This window comes from Nomascus leucogenys, chromosome 11, assembly GCF_006542625.1.
Source record: "Nomascus leucogenys isolate Asia chromosome 11, Asia_NLE_v1, whole genome shotgun sequence".
Classification (NCBI taxonomy): Eukaryota; Metazoa; Chordata; class Mammalia; order Primates; family Hylobatidae; genus Nomascus; species Nomascus leucogenys.
The window spans coordinates 19221209-19236315 of NC_044391.1; positions in this window are offsets into that span (position 1 = coordinate 19221209).

Genomic DNA, 15107 nt, shown 5'->3' on the forward strand with positions numbered 1-15107 from the left:
TAAGGGTGGGCTCTATGGGCATGCCACCAATGTGGTTGCCCAGGAATCCACACTCTGAAGGGACCCACACTTTAATGTTCTGCTATTGCTTTCTTGAAATTCTTAATAATATTTGAATAAAAAAACCTCCTTTTCATTTTGCACTGGGCTTCTAAAATTATATAGCTCGTTCTGTCTGTAACCAAATACTATTGCCAAGACCCTCTTGTGTTACAATTCCCTTTAAGCAAAAGACTACAGTCCTCTGATATTTGGGGGTTTTTCTTCTTTTTTTTTATGTATACCTTCTTTTCCTTAAAGTTCAAAAAGAGAAATCATTTAGGGGAATACTGGCATGTGTGAATTGTTTTATTTTTCTGATCACATGACTTTCGGTTTTAGGCTACAACTCTTGCACTTTTCTTCCTCTTAGAAAATGCATTAATCAGATAATGTTGTAAATGCTGTTGCAACTGCAAGCTGCATTACGTGGCCTCATATTTTCTTCCACTGACAAAAAAATATATATAACATAGTAAGTACTTTTATCCCCTTCACCTGGATTCAGTGATTATTAACATTTACACCATTTGCTTTGTCTCTCTCTGTATATATTCTCTCCTGCTCTCTCTCTCTCTCACACATAGACACATTTTTCTTCTGATTCATTTGAAAGTAAATTACAAGTATTTTGACATTTCACTCCAAAATATTTCAGCTTGCATCTCCTAAGAAAATTCTCCTGCATGACCTCAGTGCCATCCAAAATATTTAAAATTGATAAAGTATACCTAATATTATTTCAATTCAAATTTCTCCGGTTGTCCCCAAATATTTTTTATTGATTTAAAAAACTTCTAGGATCCAACCCAGAATTATGCATTACCTTTGGTTTACGTGTCTCTAATTTAATAAAAAATATCTATACTTGTGATTTTTTCTGAAGAGGATGTTAAGCTTGATGAAGGTAGGTATATTTTCTTTTTCTCCAATGTGGTGTGTGGAATTGAAGGAAAGACAAAAAAGAAAATTTTCTGTCTGCTGGTCTTAAGAACCTATAAGCCTTGTATTATCTTCAAGGTAATAAGAGCAGATTGTATAATAGCCCCAGTGTACTGAGATTTATTTTAAATGTGAGAAGTATATTCAATTAGGTTGTATTTTAAAATAAGTGTGGCATCTGGAAATCAGAAATGGTAAATTTGGAATATACACTTAGTCTTTAAATGAATGGTTCCTTCCCTTGAATATGGCATGGGAAGGGTAGAAGGAAAAGTAGAAGAGGGTCCAAGACGCAGTGAATGACACTGCCATCCTTCCAGACTTCACTGGGATTCTCTGAGCCAGCAGACACGGTGGTGACCACCACATTGCTTGGCATTTGCTAGGAGCTGGGCCCTCTTCTCCATGGTTTTGTCAAGCTGGCACCATAACTTTGCAAACGGTGAAATGAGAACACATAAGTGCTCTGTAAACAGCAGGGACTCCTGTTTTTCTTTCTTTATCATTCTGTCATCTGAAGTCTTTTTCTACCTCCTATGCTTATGGAATTCTTCTCTGAGGAGAGGGAGGAGTGTGGAATGGGATTGGATGCTCTACTATTGGAGATTTATAGATAGGTCTTATTTGCTTGGTTGTGAATCCATGGATTATTTTGGAAAGGCAGTGTCTTTCTCTTGATGACTCAGAGCAACATCAGTCAGGATGAATGGCTCCTCGATGATGTAGCCTTAATGAATCCAAATCATTGAACCGAAACTTTTCTTTTTAAATTTCAAGGCATATAAACTCATGAAATCAGTTTTGTTTCTTATCATTTGCCGTGCATTCTCAGCTATCACTGTACAACTTTACTGTCTGACTTAACTGATATGCTTTTGCAAAATAAGTAATTGAAACAGTCTGAGAAAACCTCATCCTAAATTCTTTTCTTGACTTTGATTAAATCATCATCCCTGTCTTTGTTACTTGATTTGCTAGGAGGCAGTACTAAAAACATTGCACCTTTTGCTTAGGGACCTCAGGACTCTACAGTCATTCTCACTCTACTTTTTAACCCTGTTGGGTTCATTTCAGGAGTACACATCACTATCTTAAGAATTTTTAAATTGCTGCTAAAAAATGCCTTCTCTTTTTCTCGGTCCCTCCCTCTCTCCCTTCTTTCTTTCTCTCCTTCCTTCCTTTCGTAGTTCTATTTGGAACCTAAACTGAGTTAGACATTAGGTAATTGCAAAACATTGTTTTTTCTTATTTCAAAGTTTTAAACCTCTGTTCAGTTAAATATTAGGGTAAAACAGAACAGATCTATCAAAAATGAAAAATGGTCACTATGAAGAAAGAGTGCAATCAGTAAGCCAATAAGGCAGCCTAGAGTGAAAGAATTTAGAACTGTTAGGGAAAAACAAAAACTAGATTAAAATATGTAGTTTCTGAAGACTTTCTCAAAAAAGTATTTTGTTCAATTAAGTTATTTTAAAATTTTCATAGCTTTTCATAGTCACACTGTCATGATTATTTTAACGAAGGACAGAAGCACAATGTATTGTAGTCTCTTTTATAGATACATCTGAAAAACTTTCAAAACACTGAACTGTTTTGGTTTCCAGTGCTGTGTAGTCCAGGTCAAGAATGGCAGTGGCTGGGTCCTGGATTTCTGGCTTGCTGGCTTGGTCCCAGCTACAGCTGAGGAGATCTATGTCCAGTAGTACCCCAGGGAAGAGGGCTCAGCTTACATGTGGAAGGGCCTCACCTATTTGTTGCACCTTCCTAGGGGAAAGTGAGCATGCTTAATACTTTCCTGAAGCAGCGCTGTGAAGAACACTGAGATCCAGGAACATTACCTACCCTATCCCTGCATCAGATCTAGGCTCTTTCCCTGGTGAGATTGTAACCAAATTCTATTCTGTAACCCTTATATACAGCTTCTGATTGGCTGTAAAAGGGATCGCATTGATTTGGACCACTGCTTTCTATATGGGCTAGAAAAGTGTATGGGACCTTGTGCCCATTTTCTTTACTTATATCAAGTGGTGACCAGTATACAGATGGTCCCCCACTTAGGATGGTTTGACTTAAAATCTTTTTACTTTCAAATGTATATTATGAAAGTGGGGGTGGAGCCAAGATGGCCAAATAGGGACAGCTCCGGTCTACAGCTCCCAGCATGAGCAGCACAGAAGACTGGTGATTTCTGCATTTCCTTTTGAGGTACTGGGTTCATCTCACTAGGGAGTGCCAAACAGTGGGTGCAGGACAGTTGGTGCAGTGCACTGTGCACGAGCCGAAGCAGGGTGAGGCATTGCCTCACTCGGGAAGCACAAGGGGTCAGGGAGTTCCCTTTCCTAGTCAAAGAAAGGGGTAACAGACAGCACCTGGAAAATCGGGTCAGTCCCACCCTAATACTGCGCTTTCCCAACGGGCCTGGAAAATGGCACACCAGGAGATTGTGTCCCGCACCTGGCTCAGAGGGTCCTGTGCCCATGGAGTCTCGCTGATTGCTAGCACAGCAGTCTGAGATCAAACTGCAAGGCGGCAGCGAGGCTGGGGGAGGGGCGCCCGCCATTGCCCAGGCTTGCTTAGGTAAACAAAGCAGCCAGGAAGCTCAAACTGGGTGAAGCCCGCCACAGCTCAAGGAGGCCTGCCTGCCTCTGTAGGCTCCACCTCTGGGGGCAGGGCAAAGACAAAAACTCAGCAGGAACCTCTGCAGCCTTAAATGTCCCTGTCTGACTGACAGCTTTGAAGAGAGTAGTGGTTCTCCCACCACTCAGCTGAAGATCTGAGAACTGACAGATGGCCTCCTAAAGTGGGTCCCTGAACCCTGAGCAGCCTAACTGGGAGGCACCCCCAGTAGGGACAGACTGACACCTCACTCGGCCAGGTACTCCTCTGAGACAAAACTTCCAGAGGAACTATCAGACAGCTGAATTTGTGGTCTCACGAAAATCTGTTGTTCTGCAGCCACCGCTGCTGACACCTAGCCAAACAGGGTCTGGAGTGGACCTCTAGCAAACTCCAACAGACCTGCAGCTGAGGGTCCTGTCTGGTAGAAGGAAAACTAACAAACAGAAAGGACATCCACAACAAAAACCCATCTGTACATCACCATCATCAAAGACCAAAAGTAGATAAAACCACAAAGATGGGGAAAAAACAGAGCAGAAAAACTGGAAACTCTAAAAAGCAGAGCATCTCTCCTCCTCCAAAGGAATGCAGTTCCTCACCAGCAACGGAACAAAGCTGGACGGAGGATGCCTTTGACGAGTTGAGAGAAGAAGTCTTCAGACGATCAAACTACTCCGAACTACGGGAGGAAATTCAAAACAATAGCAAAGAAGTTAAAAACTTTGAAAAAAAATCAGACGAATGGATAACTAGAATAACCAATGGAGAGAAGGGCTTAAAGGAGCTGATGGAGCTGAAAGCCAAGTATTGAGAACTACGCGAAGATTGCAGAAGCCTCGGTAGCTGATGCGATCAACTGGAAGAAAGGGTATCAGCGATGGAAGATGAAATGAATGAAATGAAGCGAGAAGGGAAATTTAGAGAAAAAAGAATAAAAGGAAACAGACAAAGCCTCCAAGAAATTTGGGACTATGTGAGGAGACCAAACCTACGTCTGATTGGTGTAGCTGAAAATGACGAGGAGAATGGAACCAAGTTGGAAAACACGCTGCAAGATATTATCCAGGAGAACTTCCCCAATCTAGCAAGGCAGGCCAACATTCAGATTCAGGAAATACAGAGAACGCCACAAAGATAATCCTTGAGAAGAGCACCTCCAAGACACATAATTGTCAGATTCACCAAAGTTGAAATGAAGCAAAAAATGTTAAGGGTGGCCAGAGAGAAAGGTCGGGTTACCCACAAAGGGAAACCCATCACACTAACAGCTGATCTCTTGGCAGAAACTCTACAAGCCAGAAGAGAGTGGGGGCCGATATTCAACATTCTTAAAGAAAAGAATTTTCAACCCAGAATTACATATCCAGCCAAACTAAGCTTCATAAGTGAAGGAGAAATAAAATACTTTACAGACAAGCAAACGCTGAGTGATTTTGTCACCACCAGGCCTGCCCTAAAAGAGCTCCTGAAGGAAGCACTAAACATGGACAGGAACAACCGGTACCAGCCACTGCCAAAACATGCCAAATTGTAAAGACCATCAAGGCTAGGAAGAAACTGCATCAACTAACGAGCAAAATAACCAACTAACATCATAATGACAGGATCAGATTCACACATAACAATATTAACTTTAAATGTAAATGGGCTAAATGCTCCAAGTGAAAGACATAGCCTGGCAAACTGGATAAGGAGTCAAGACCCATCAGTGTGCTGTATTCAGGAAACCCATCTCACGTGCAGAGACACACATAGACTCAAAATAAAGGGATGGAGGAAGATCTATCAAGCAATTGGAAAACAAAAAAAGGCAGGGGTTGCAATCCTAGTCTCTGATAAAATAGACTTTAAACCAACAAAGACCAAAAGAGACAAAGAAGGCCATTACGTAATGGTAAAGGGATCAATTCAACAAGAAGAGCTAACTATCCTAAATATATATGCACCCAACACAGGAGCACCCAGATTCATAGAGCAAGTCCTCAGTGACCTACAAAGGGACTTAAACTCCCACACAATAATAATGGGAGATTTTAACACCCCACTGTCAGCATTAGACAGATCAACGAGACAGAAAGTTAACAAGGATATCCAGGAATTGAACTCAGCTCTGCACAAAGTGGACCTAATAGACATCTACAGAACTCTCCACCCCAAATCAACAGAATATACATTTTTTTCAGCACCACACCACACCTATTCCAAAACTGACCACATAGTTGGAAGTAAAGCTCTCCTCAGCAAATGTAAAAGAACAGAAATTATAACAAACTGTCTCTCAGACCACAGTGCAATCAAACTAGAACTCAGGATTAAGAAACTCACTCAAAACCGCTCAACTACATGGAAACTGAACAACCTGCTCTGAATGACTACTGGGTATGTAATGAAATGAAGGCAGAAATAAAGATGTTCTTTGAAACCAATGAGAACAAAGACACAACATACCAGAATCTCTGGGACACATTCAAAGCAGTGTGTAGAGGGAAATTTATAGCACTAAATGCCCACAAGAGAAAGCAGGAAAGATCCAAAATTGACACCCTAACATCACAATTAAAAGAACTAGAAAAGCAAGAGCAAACACATGCAAAAGCTAGCAGAAGTCTAGAAATAACTAAAATCAGAGCAGAACTGAAGGAAATAGAGACACAAAAAACTCTTCAAAAAATTAATGAATCCAGGAGCTGGTTTTTTGAAAAGATCAACAAAATTGATAGACTGCTAGCAAGACTAATAAAGAAGAAAATAGAGAAGAATCAAATAGATGCAATAAAGAATGAAAAAGGGGATATCACCACTGATCCCACAGAAATACAATCTACCATCAGAGAATACTACAAACACCTCTATGCAAATAAACTAGAAAATCTAGAAGAAATGGATAAATTCCTCGACACATACACCCTCCCAAGACTAAACCAGGAAGAAGTTGAATCTCTGAATAGACCAATAACAGGCTCTGAAATTGTGGCAATTATCAATAGCTTACCAACCAAAAAGAGTCCAGGACCTGATGGATTCACAGCCGAATTCTACCAGAGGTACAAGGAGGAACTAGCACCATTCCTTCTGAAACTATTCCAATCAATAGAAAAAGAGGGAATCCTCCCTAACACATTTTATGAAGCCAGCATCATTCTGATACCAAAGCCTGGCAGAGACATAACCAAAAAGGAGAATTTCAGACCAATATCCTTGATGAACATTGATGCAAAAATCCTCAATAAAATACTGGCAAACCGAATCCAGCAGCACATCAAAAAGCTTATACACCATGATCAAGTGGGCTTCATCCCTGGGATGCAAGGCTGGTTCAACATATGCAAATCAATAAATGTAATCCAGCATATAAACAGAACCAAAGACAAAAACCACATGATTATCTCAATCGATGCAGAAAAGGCCTTTGACAAAATTCAACTACCTTTCATGCTAAAAACTCTCAATAAATTAGGTATGGATGGGATGTATCTCAAAATAATAAGAGCTATCTATGACAAACCCACAGCCAATATCATACTGAATGAGCAAAAACTGGAAGCATTCCCTTTGAAAACTGGCACAAGACAGGGATGTCCTCTCTCACCACTCCTATTCAACATAGTGCTGGAAGTTCTAGCCAGGGCAATCAGGCAGGAGAAGGAAATAAAGGGTATTCAATTAGGAAAAGAGGAAGTCAAATAGTCCCTGTTTGCAGATGACATGATTGTATATCTAGAAAACCCCATCGTCTCAGCCCAAAATCTCCTTAAGCTGATTAGCAACTTCAGCAAAGTCTCAGGATACAAAATCAATGTACAAAAATCACAAGCATTCTTGTACACCAGTCACAGACAAACAGAGAGCCAAATCACGAGTGAACTCCAATTCACAACTGCTTCAAAGAGAATAAAATACCTAGGAATCCAACTTACAAGGGATGTGAAGGACCTCTTCAGGGAGAACTACAAACCACTGCTCAATGAAATAAAAGAGGATACAAACAAATGGAAGAACATTCCATGCTCATGGGTTGGAAGAATCAATATCGTGAAAATGGCCATACTGCCCAAGGTAATTTATAGATTCAGTGCCATCCCCATCAAGCTATCAATGACTTTCTTCACAGAATTGGAAAAAAACTACTTTCAAGTTCATATGGAACCAAAAAAGAGCCTGCATCACGAAGTCAATCCTAAGCCAAAAGAACAAAGCTGGAGGCATCATGCTACCTGACTTCAAACTATACTACAAGGCTACAGTAACCAAAACAGCATGGTACTGGTACCACAACAGAGACATAGATCAATGGAACAGAACAGAGCCCTCAGAAATGATGCCGCATATCTACAACTATCTGATCTTTGACAAACCTGACAAAAACAAGCAATGGGGAAAGGATTCCCTATTTATTAAATGGTGCTGGGAAAACTGGATCCCTTCCTTACACCTTATACAAAAATTAATTCAAGATGGATTAAAGACTTAAATATTAGACCTAAAACCATAAAAACCCTAGAAGAAAACCTAGGCAATACCATTCAGGACATAGGCGTGGGCAAGGACTTCATGTCTAAAACACCAAAAGCAATGGCAACAAAAGCCAAAATTGACAAATGGGATCTAATTAAACTAAAGAGCTTCTGCACAGCAAAAGAAACTACCATCAGAGTGAACGTGCAACCTACAGAATGGGAGAAAATTTTTGCAACCTACTCATCTGACAAAGGGCTAATATCCAGAATCTGCAATGAACTCGAACAAATTTACAAGAAAAAACAAACAACCCCATCAAAAAGTGGGCAAAGGACATGAACAGACACTTCTCAAAAGAAGACATTTAGGCAGCCAAAAAACATGAAAAAATGCTCATCATCACTGGCCATCAGAGAAATGCAAATCAAAACCACAGTGAGATACCATCTCACACCAGTTAGAATGGCCATCATTAAAAAGTCAGGAAACAACAGGTGCTGGAGAGGATGTGGAGAAATAGGAACACTTTTACACTGTTGGTGGGACTGTAAACTAGTTCAACCATTGTGGAAGTCAGTGTGGCGATTCCTCAGGGATCTAGAACTAGAAATACCATTTGACCCAGCCATCCCATTACTGGGTATATACCCAAAGGACTACAAATCATGCTGCTATAAAGACACATGCACACGTATGTTTATTGCGGCACTATTCACAATAGCAAAGACTTGGAACCAACCCAAATGTCCAACAACAATAGACTGGATTAAGAAAATGTGGCACATATACACCATGGAATACTATGCAGCCATAAAAATGATGAGTTCATGTCCTTTGTAGGGACATGGATGAAACTGGAAAACATCATTCTCAGTAAACTATTGCAAGGACAAAAAACCAAACACCGCATGTTCTCACTCATAGGTGGGAATTGAACAATGAGAACTCATGGACACAGGAAGGGGAACATCACACTCCGGGGACTGTTGTGGGGTGGGGGGAGGGGGGAGGGACAGCATTAGGAGATATACCTAATGCTAAATGACGAGTTAATGGGTGCAGCAAAACAAGATGGCACATGGATACACATGTAACAAATCTGCACATTGTGCACATGTACCCTAAAACCTAAGGTATAATAATAATAATAAAAAATATTAAGAATGTGATACCATTAAGTAGAAACTGTGCTTTGGGCATTCATACACTTATTCTGGTCTTTGTTTTCAGAACAGTATTCAATAAATTACATGATATAGCCAACATTTTATTACAAAATAGGCATCATATTAGATGATTTTGCCCAACTCTAGGCTAATGCAAGTGTTCTGAGCACAGGTAAGGTAGGCCAGACTAGGCTATAATGTCTGGTAGGTCAGGTGTGTTACATGCATTTTTGACTTACAATATTTTCAATTTATGATGAGTTTCTCAGGCCATAACCCCATTGTAAGTTTTGTCTGTACTGATCTTCCATCTCTTTGCTTGTGGCAAGAGATGGCATAAATAAATACATAAACTTATATTGGTCATGAGGAAATAAAACAAACACCGGAGAATCAGGTAGTGGGACATGAACTCTATTCTCAATTTGAATGACTCGAAGCATATTGTTAAGGTTCCCTAGGCCCTAGTTATTTTATCTTTAAAATGGAGTTAATTTTTAAAATATACTTTAAAAACTGATTTGTAACGTATGTTAAGGAAATGAGTAAATCATATCATGCATAATATTTGCCCCCAGACTCCACTTTTATTCCCTTTCCTTTACTTCCCACTAAAGGAAATCACTAACCCGACTTCTAACACCATAGATTAGTTTTTACATTTTTGAAATTTATATTAATGGAATCGTACATCATATACTTCTTTGTGCCTGGTTTCTTTTGTTCAACTTGATGTCCATGAAATTCATTCATTTTCTTTTGTGTAGCAGTTATTTGCTTTTATTTTTATCTAATATTTTACTATATGAATATACCACAGTTTCTATTCATGCTGTGGTTGAGGAACATTTGGATTGTTTCCATTTTGAGGTTTCTATGAATACTTCTTCAATAAGCATTCTTTTATGTGTATTTTGGTGATCACCTGCATGCACACATGGCATGGAATTGCTGGGTCATAGGGTATGTGAGTATTCAGCTCTAGGAGATGTTGTCAACAGTTTTCTGGAATACTTGCACTAATCTCAGTACATGCTATATGAAAGTTTAAATTATTTTTCATCGTTGCCAACACTTAGTACTATTAGTCTCTTTAATTGTAGCCATTCTGTTGGTTGGATCTTGCTACCTCATTGACTCTTCAGTATACCTGTCAAAGAGTTTTTATATACACACACACACACGCACACACACACACACACACCCAAGATAAACATATAGAGCATTGACAGCATTCAAGAACACTCTCATATCTTCCTAGTCAGTATACCCCTATCTCTTCCTAGTCAATATACCCCACCCAAGAAATAATAGCTATCCCAGCTTCCATCAACATAAATTATTTTTGCCTGTTCTTGAATTATATGTAAATGAAATGACAGTTTGTAGCCATTTGTGTCTCAATTCTTTTGCTTATTTTTGTCTATGATATTAATATGTGTTAAGAGATGAACATTGCAAGCAAGTTTTATTTTATATTGCTGTGTAATATTCCCTTGATTGATATGTTACATTTTATTTTTCCCCTCTTGATCATGGACACTGCATTGTTCCAAATTTTGGCTATTAGGAATAAAGCAGCTATAAATATTCCTATGTGCGCCTTTAGTGGGTATAAACACACATTTATGTTTACCTTTTTTCTAGGAAAAGGATTGCTGGTCATGGAATGGATAATGTAAGTTTAGCTTTACTAGATATTGCCAAGCAGTTTCTCAAATGAGTTTTTCCAACTTGAGTATTTTTCCTATAACAGCAATTAATTTACTGAGAAGAGAGGACTAGGAAGATTTCAGTTTATTTTTAACATTGTATTCTTAATTTTATTTTATTTAAATTGACAAAATTGTATATACTTATTGTGCACAACATAATATTTTGAAATAGAAATACATTATGGAATGCTAAAATGAGCTAATTAATATATGCATTACCTCAGTTATCATTTTTGTGGTAAGAATATTTAAAACCCATTCTCAGCATTTGTCAATACTAAAATTTGAAATTAGATCCTTATGTCATATTATATAAAAAAAATCAGATTAGTAAATGTAAGACCCAAAACTATAATATAAAACTACCAGAAGAAAACATAAGGGAAAAGCTCTATGGCACTGATCTGGGGAATGATTTTTGTGGCTATAACCCCCAAAGCACAGGCAACAAGTAAATGGGCAAATGGGATTACATTAAACTAAAATGCTTCTGAACAGAAAAGGAAATAATTAAAAAGTAAAGAGACAACCTATGGCATGAGAGAAAATATTTGCAAACCGTATGTCTGATAAAAACTTAATATCCAAAATATATAAGGAATTCAACTTAATAGGAAAAAAACCTGAATAACTTGATTAAAAATTGGCAAAGTATTTGAATAGACATTTCTCAAAAGAAGAGATACAAATAATCAACAGGTAGGTTAAAAAAAGGCTTTACCTTACTAATCATCAGGGAAATGCAAATTAAAACCACCATGAGATATCACCTACACCTATTAGAATGACTATTTACAAAAAAGGCATAAGATAAGTGTTGGGGAGGATGTGAAGGAAAGGTACACTGTTGGCAGGAATGGAAATTAGTACAGCCACTATAGAAAACAGCAGGGAGATTCCTCAAAGAATTAAAAATAGAGCTACAATATGATGCAGCAATCCCAGTCCTGGGTATATACATCCAAAGGCAATAAAATCAGTATGTTAAAGAGATAACTGCACTCACATGTTTATTGCATTATTCACAATAGCCAAGAAATTGAATCAACTTAAATGTCTGTCAGTGGATGAATGGATAAAGAAAATGTGTTATACATACACAGTGGAATATTATTCAGCCATAATAAAGAAGGAAATTCTGTCATTTGTGACAACATGGATAAATCTGGAAGACATTATGTTAAGGGAAATAAGCTAGGCACAGAAGGACAAATACCACATGATGTCACTTACATGTGGAATCTAAAAATGTTGATCTCATAAAAGTAGAGAGTAGAATAGTGGTGACCAGAGGCTGGAGTGGTAGTGGTTGTGGGCAGCTGGTGAGATGTTGGTCAAAGGATACAGAGTTTTAGATAGGAGGACTAACTTCAAGAGATCTATCATACAGCATGTTTTTCCAATTTAAACTCCCACCAGCAATGTGAGATAATTCCAGATCCTGGTCATCATTTTGTAGTTTGGTCTTTTTAGTTTTAATCATTCTGAAGGGTGGGTAGAGATTTGTCATTGCTTTTTAAATTTGCATTTCTCTGATGAAAAAATATATTGAGCATCTTTTCTTACGCTTCATATTAAGAGTTTCAATATCCTCTTTCGTGAAGTGCCTTTGAAGTTCTTCTTTTCCTTTTTAATGTTTTTCTTTATTATTGATTTGTAGGAGTTCTTTATATTTATATTCAAGATATAAGTTCTTTATATTCAAGGCATAAATTCTTTATTGTATCTCTATATTGTCTGTATGTTTTCCCAGTGCAGTTTGCTTTTTCATTTGTGATCAAAAGAAAAACCACAGTATATAAAAAAAAAGATACTCTGTTAGTTACCAGTACTTAAATATTAGGAGGATTTATAGAAAAGTCTGGATTTCTAATTTCTTTTGAAGTAGTAGGAGGATCCTGCAGCATTTTGCTTGAGATCTCATATACCTTAGGCTGCATGGTAGCTACTCCCATGAGATGCCTACTATGGTCCCTGTTGCTTCCTACACCAACCTACTTCACAGGTTCATGATACCAGCCCAGTTCTGTTGGTGCCTAGTGTGAGAGCCTGATCTAAGGTCTCCTTTTTTTAAATTTATGAGCTGTACCTACCAGAGTTTTTTGCCTGACAGGTTCAATAGTTTAAGGGACAATGAAGGTCCCTTTTGGATGATACATACTTAAGAATGCCAAATCTCTGACTACCAAGTAATAAAAACTTTAATGTAATTGAATGCATAGTTTTTATAATAATTCATTTTTCAACTGGTAGGATATAAAGCATCATATCTGGGAGGAGAAGTTGAGAGTTTAAATAGAGAAAATGAGAATTTAATAAAGTGGAATTAGCTTAAATAGAGTTTAAATAGTAGAATCAGTGGAATTTGATTAGATGTTTCATAGGATGCAGATGTAAAAAGGCAAAAATATCATAACCTAAATTTCAGAATTTGTCCTATATATGTGTATTCATATACATACATATATGTATATGAACACACATATATATCCCCGTATTGCTTTAGGTGTTAGAACTGTAGAAGTGGACATAATAGAGAAGTTCTCTGCTTTCATAGACTTGTAATTCAAAAATAATAAATCAATACATAAATGTACAAGCAAATATTAAAATATACAATAGTTTAAGCTGCTAAACAAGTTTTTACAGTAGTCAAGACAGTATGATATTTGTGAAAGAATAGACAAATAGATCAACTGAATTGAATACAGCCCAGAAATAGCCCACACAAATGCAGTCAATTGATTTTGGACAAAAGAGGAAAGGCAGTTTAATGGAGAAAGTATAGTCTTTTAAACAAATGGTACTGGATCAACATGAAGAAAATGAAAAAGAATCTAGACATAGACTTTCCACATCTATAAAATTTAACTTATCCTTTAAAAAGGATAATAGACTTTGCCCTTTACTTTTAAGGGCAAAACCATAAGACCCTAGAAGAAAATATAGAGAAAAATCTAGTTGGCCTTGGGTCTGGTAATGACTTTTTAAATAGAGCACTGAAAACATGATTCAGGAAAGAAAAAATTGGTAAGTTGAACTCAAATTAAAAATACCTGCTCTGCAAAAGACACAGTTGAAAGAATGAAAAGATCAACCATGGACTTGGAGAAAATAATTGCAAAACATATCTGATAAAGGATTGGTATCTAAAATATAAGAACTCTTAAAAGTTAGCAACAGTGAAACAAACAACTTAATTAAAAATGGGCAAATGACATGAACAGATAACTCAGCAAAAAAAGATATATAGATGGCAAATAAGCATATTAAGAGATGTTCAAAGGAAATTGTGAATTAAAACAACAGTGCAATGCTATTACATATCCATTTAAGTTGTCAAAATCCAAAACATTGACAACAATAAATGTTGATGAGCACATGGAACAAAAGGAACTCTCATCCACTATTGGTGGGATTGAAATATGGCACAGCCACATTGGGAGACAATTTGGCAATATTTTACAAAACTAAACCTAAGATTCAGCAATTGTATTTCTTAGCATTTAGCCAAATAAGTTGAAAACTTATGTCCACACAAAAACTAGCATATGAGTATTTATAGCAGCTTTATTCATAATTGCCATAACTTCAAAGTGACCAAAATATTAATCAGTAGGTAAATAGATAAACTGTGGTGCATTAGTTTCTTAGGGATGCTGTAACAAAGAATCACAAATTGGGTACCTTAAACAACAGAAATTAATTGTAACACAATTCTGGAGGCTAGAAGTCTGAAATCAAGGTATTGGCAGGGTTGGTTCTTCTGAAGGATAATTTGTTCCTTGTCTCTTTCCTAACATCTGATGGTTTGCTAGCAATCTTCTGGCATTCTTTAGTTCATGGCATTGGCTCATGGCATAAGGACTACAATCTTCATATGACATTCTCCTTGTGCCTCTGTCTCTGCATTCAAATCCTTCCCAAACCTTTTTTTTTTTTTTTGGATAAAGACAAGAGTCATTTTGGATTAGGGTCCACCCCAATGACATCATTTCAACTTGATCATCTGCAAAAACCATATTTCCAAATAAGTAGCATTCACAGGTGATTAGGACTTTGCCGTTTTAAGTGGGGGGGGTGCAGAATTCAACCCCTAACATAGTGGAATATTATTCATTAACAAAAATTAAGGAGATAGTCAAGCCACTAGAAAGATATGGAAGAA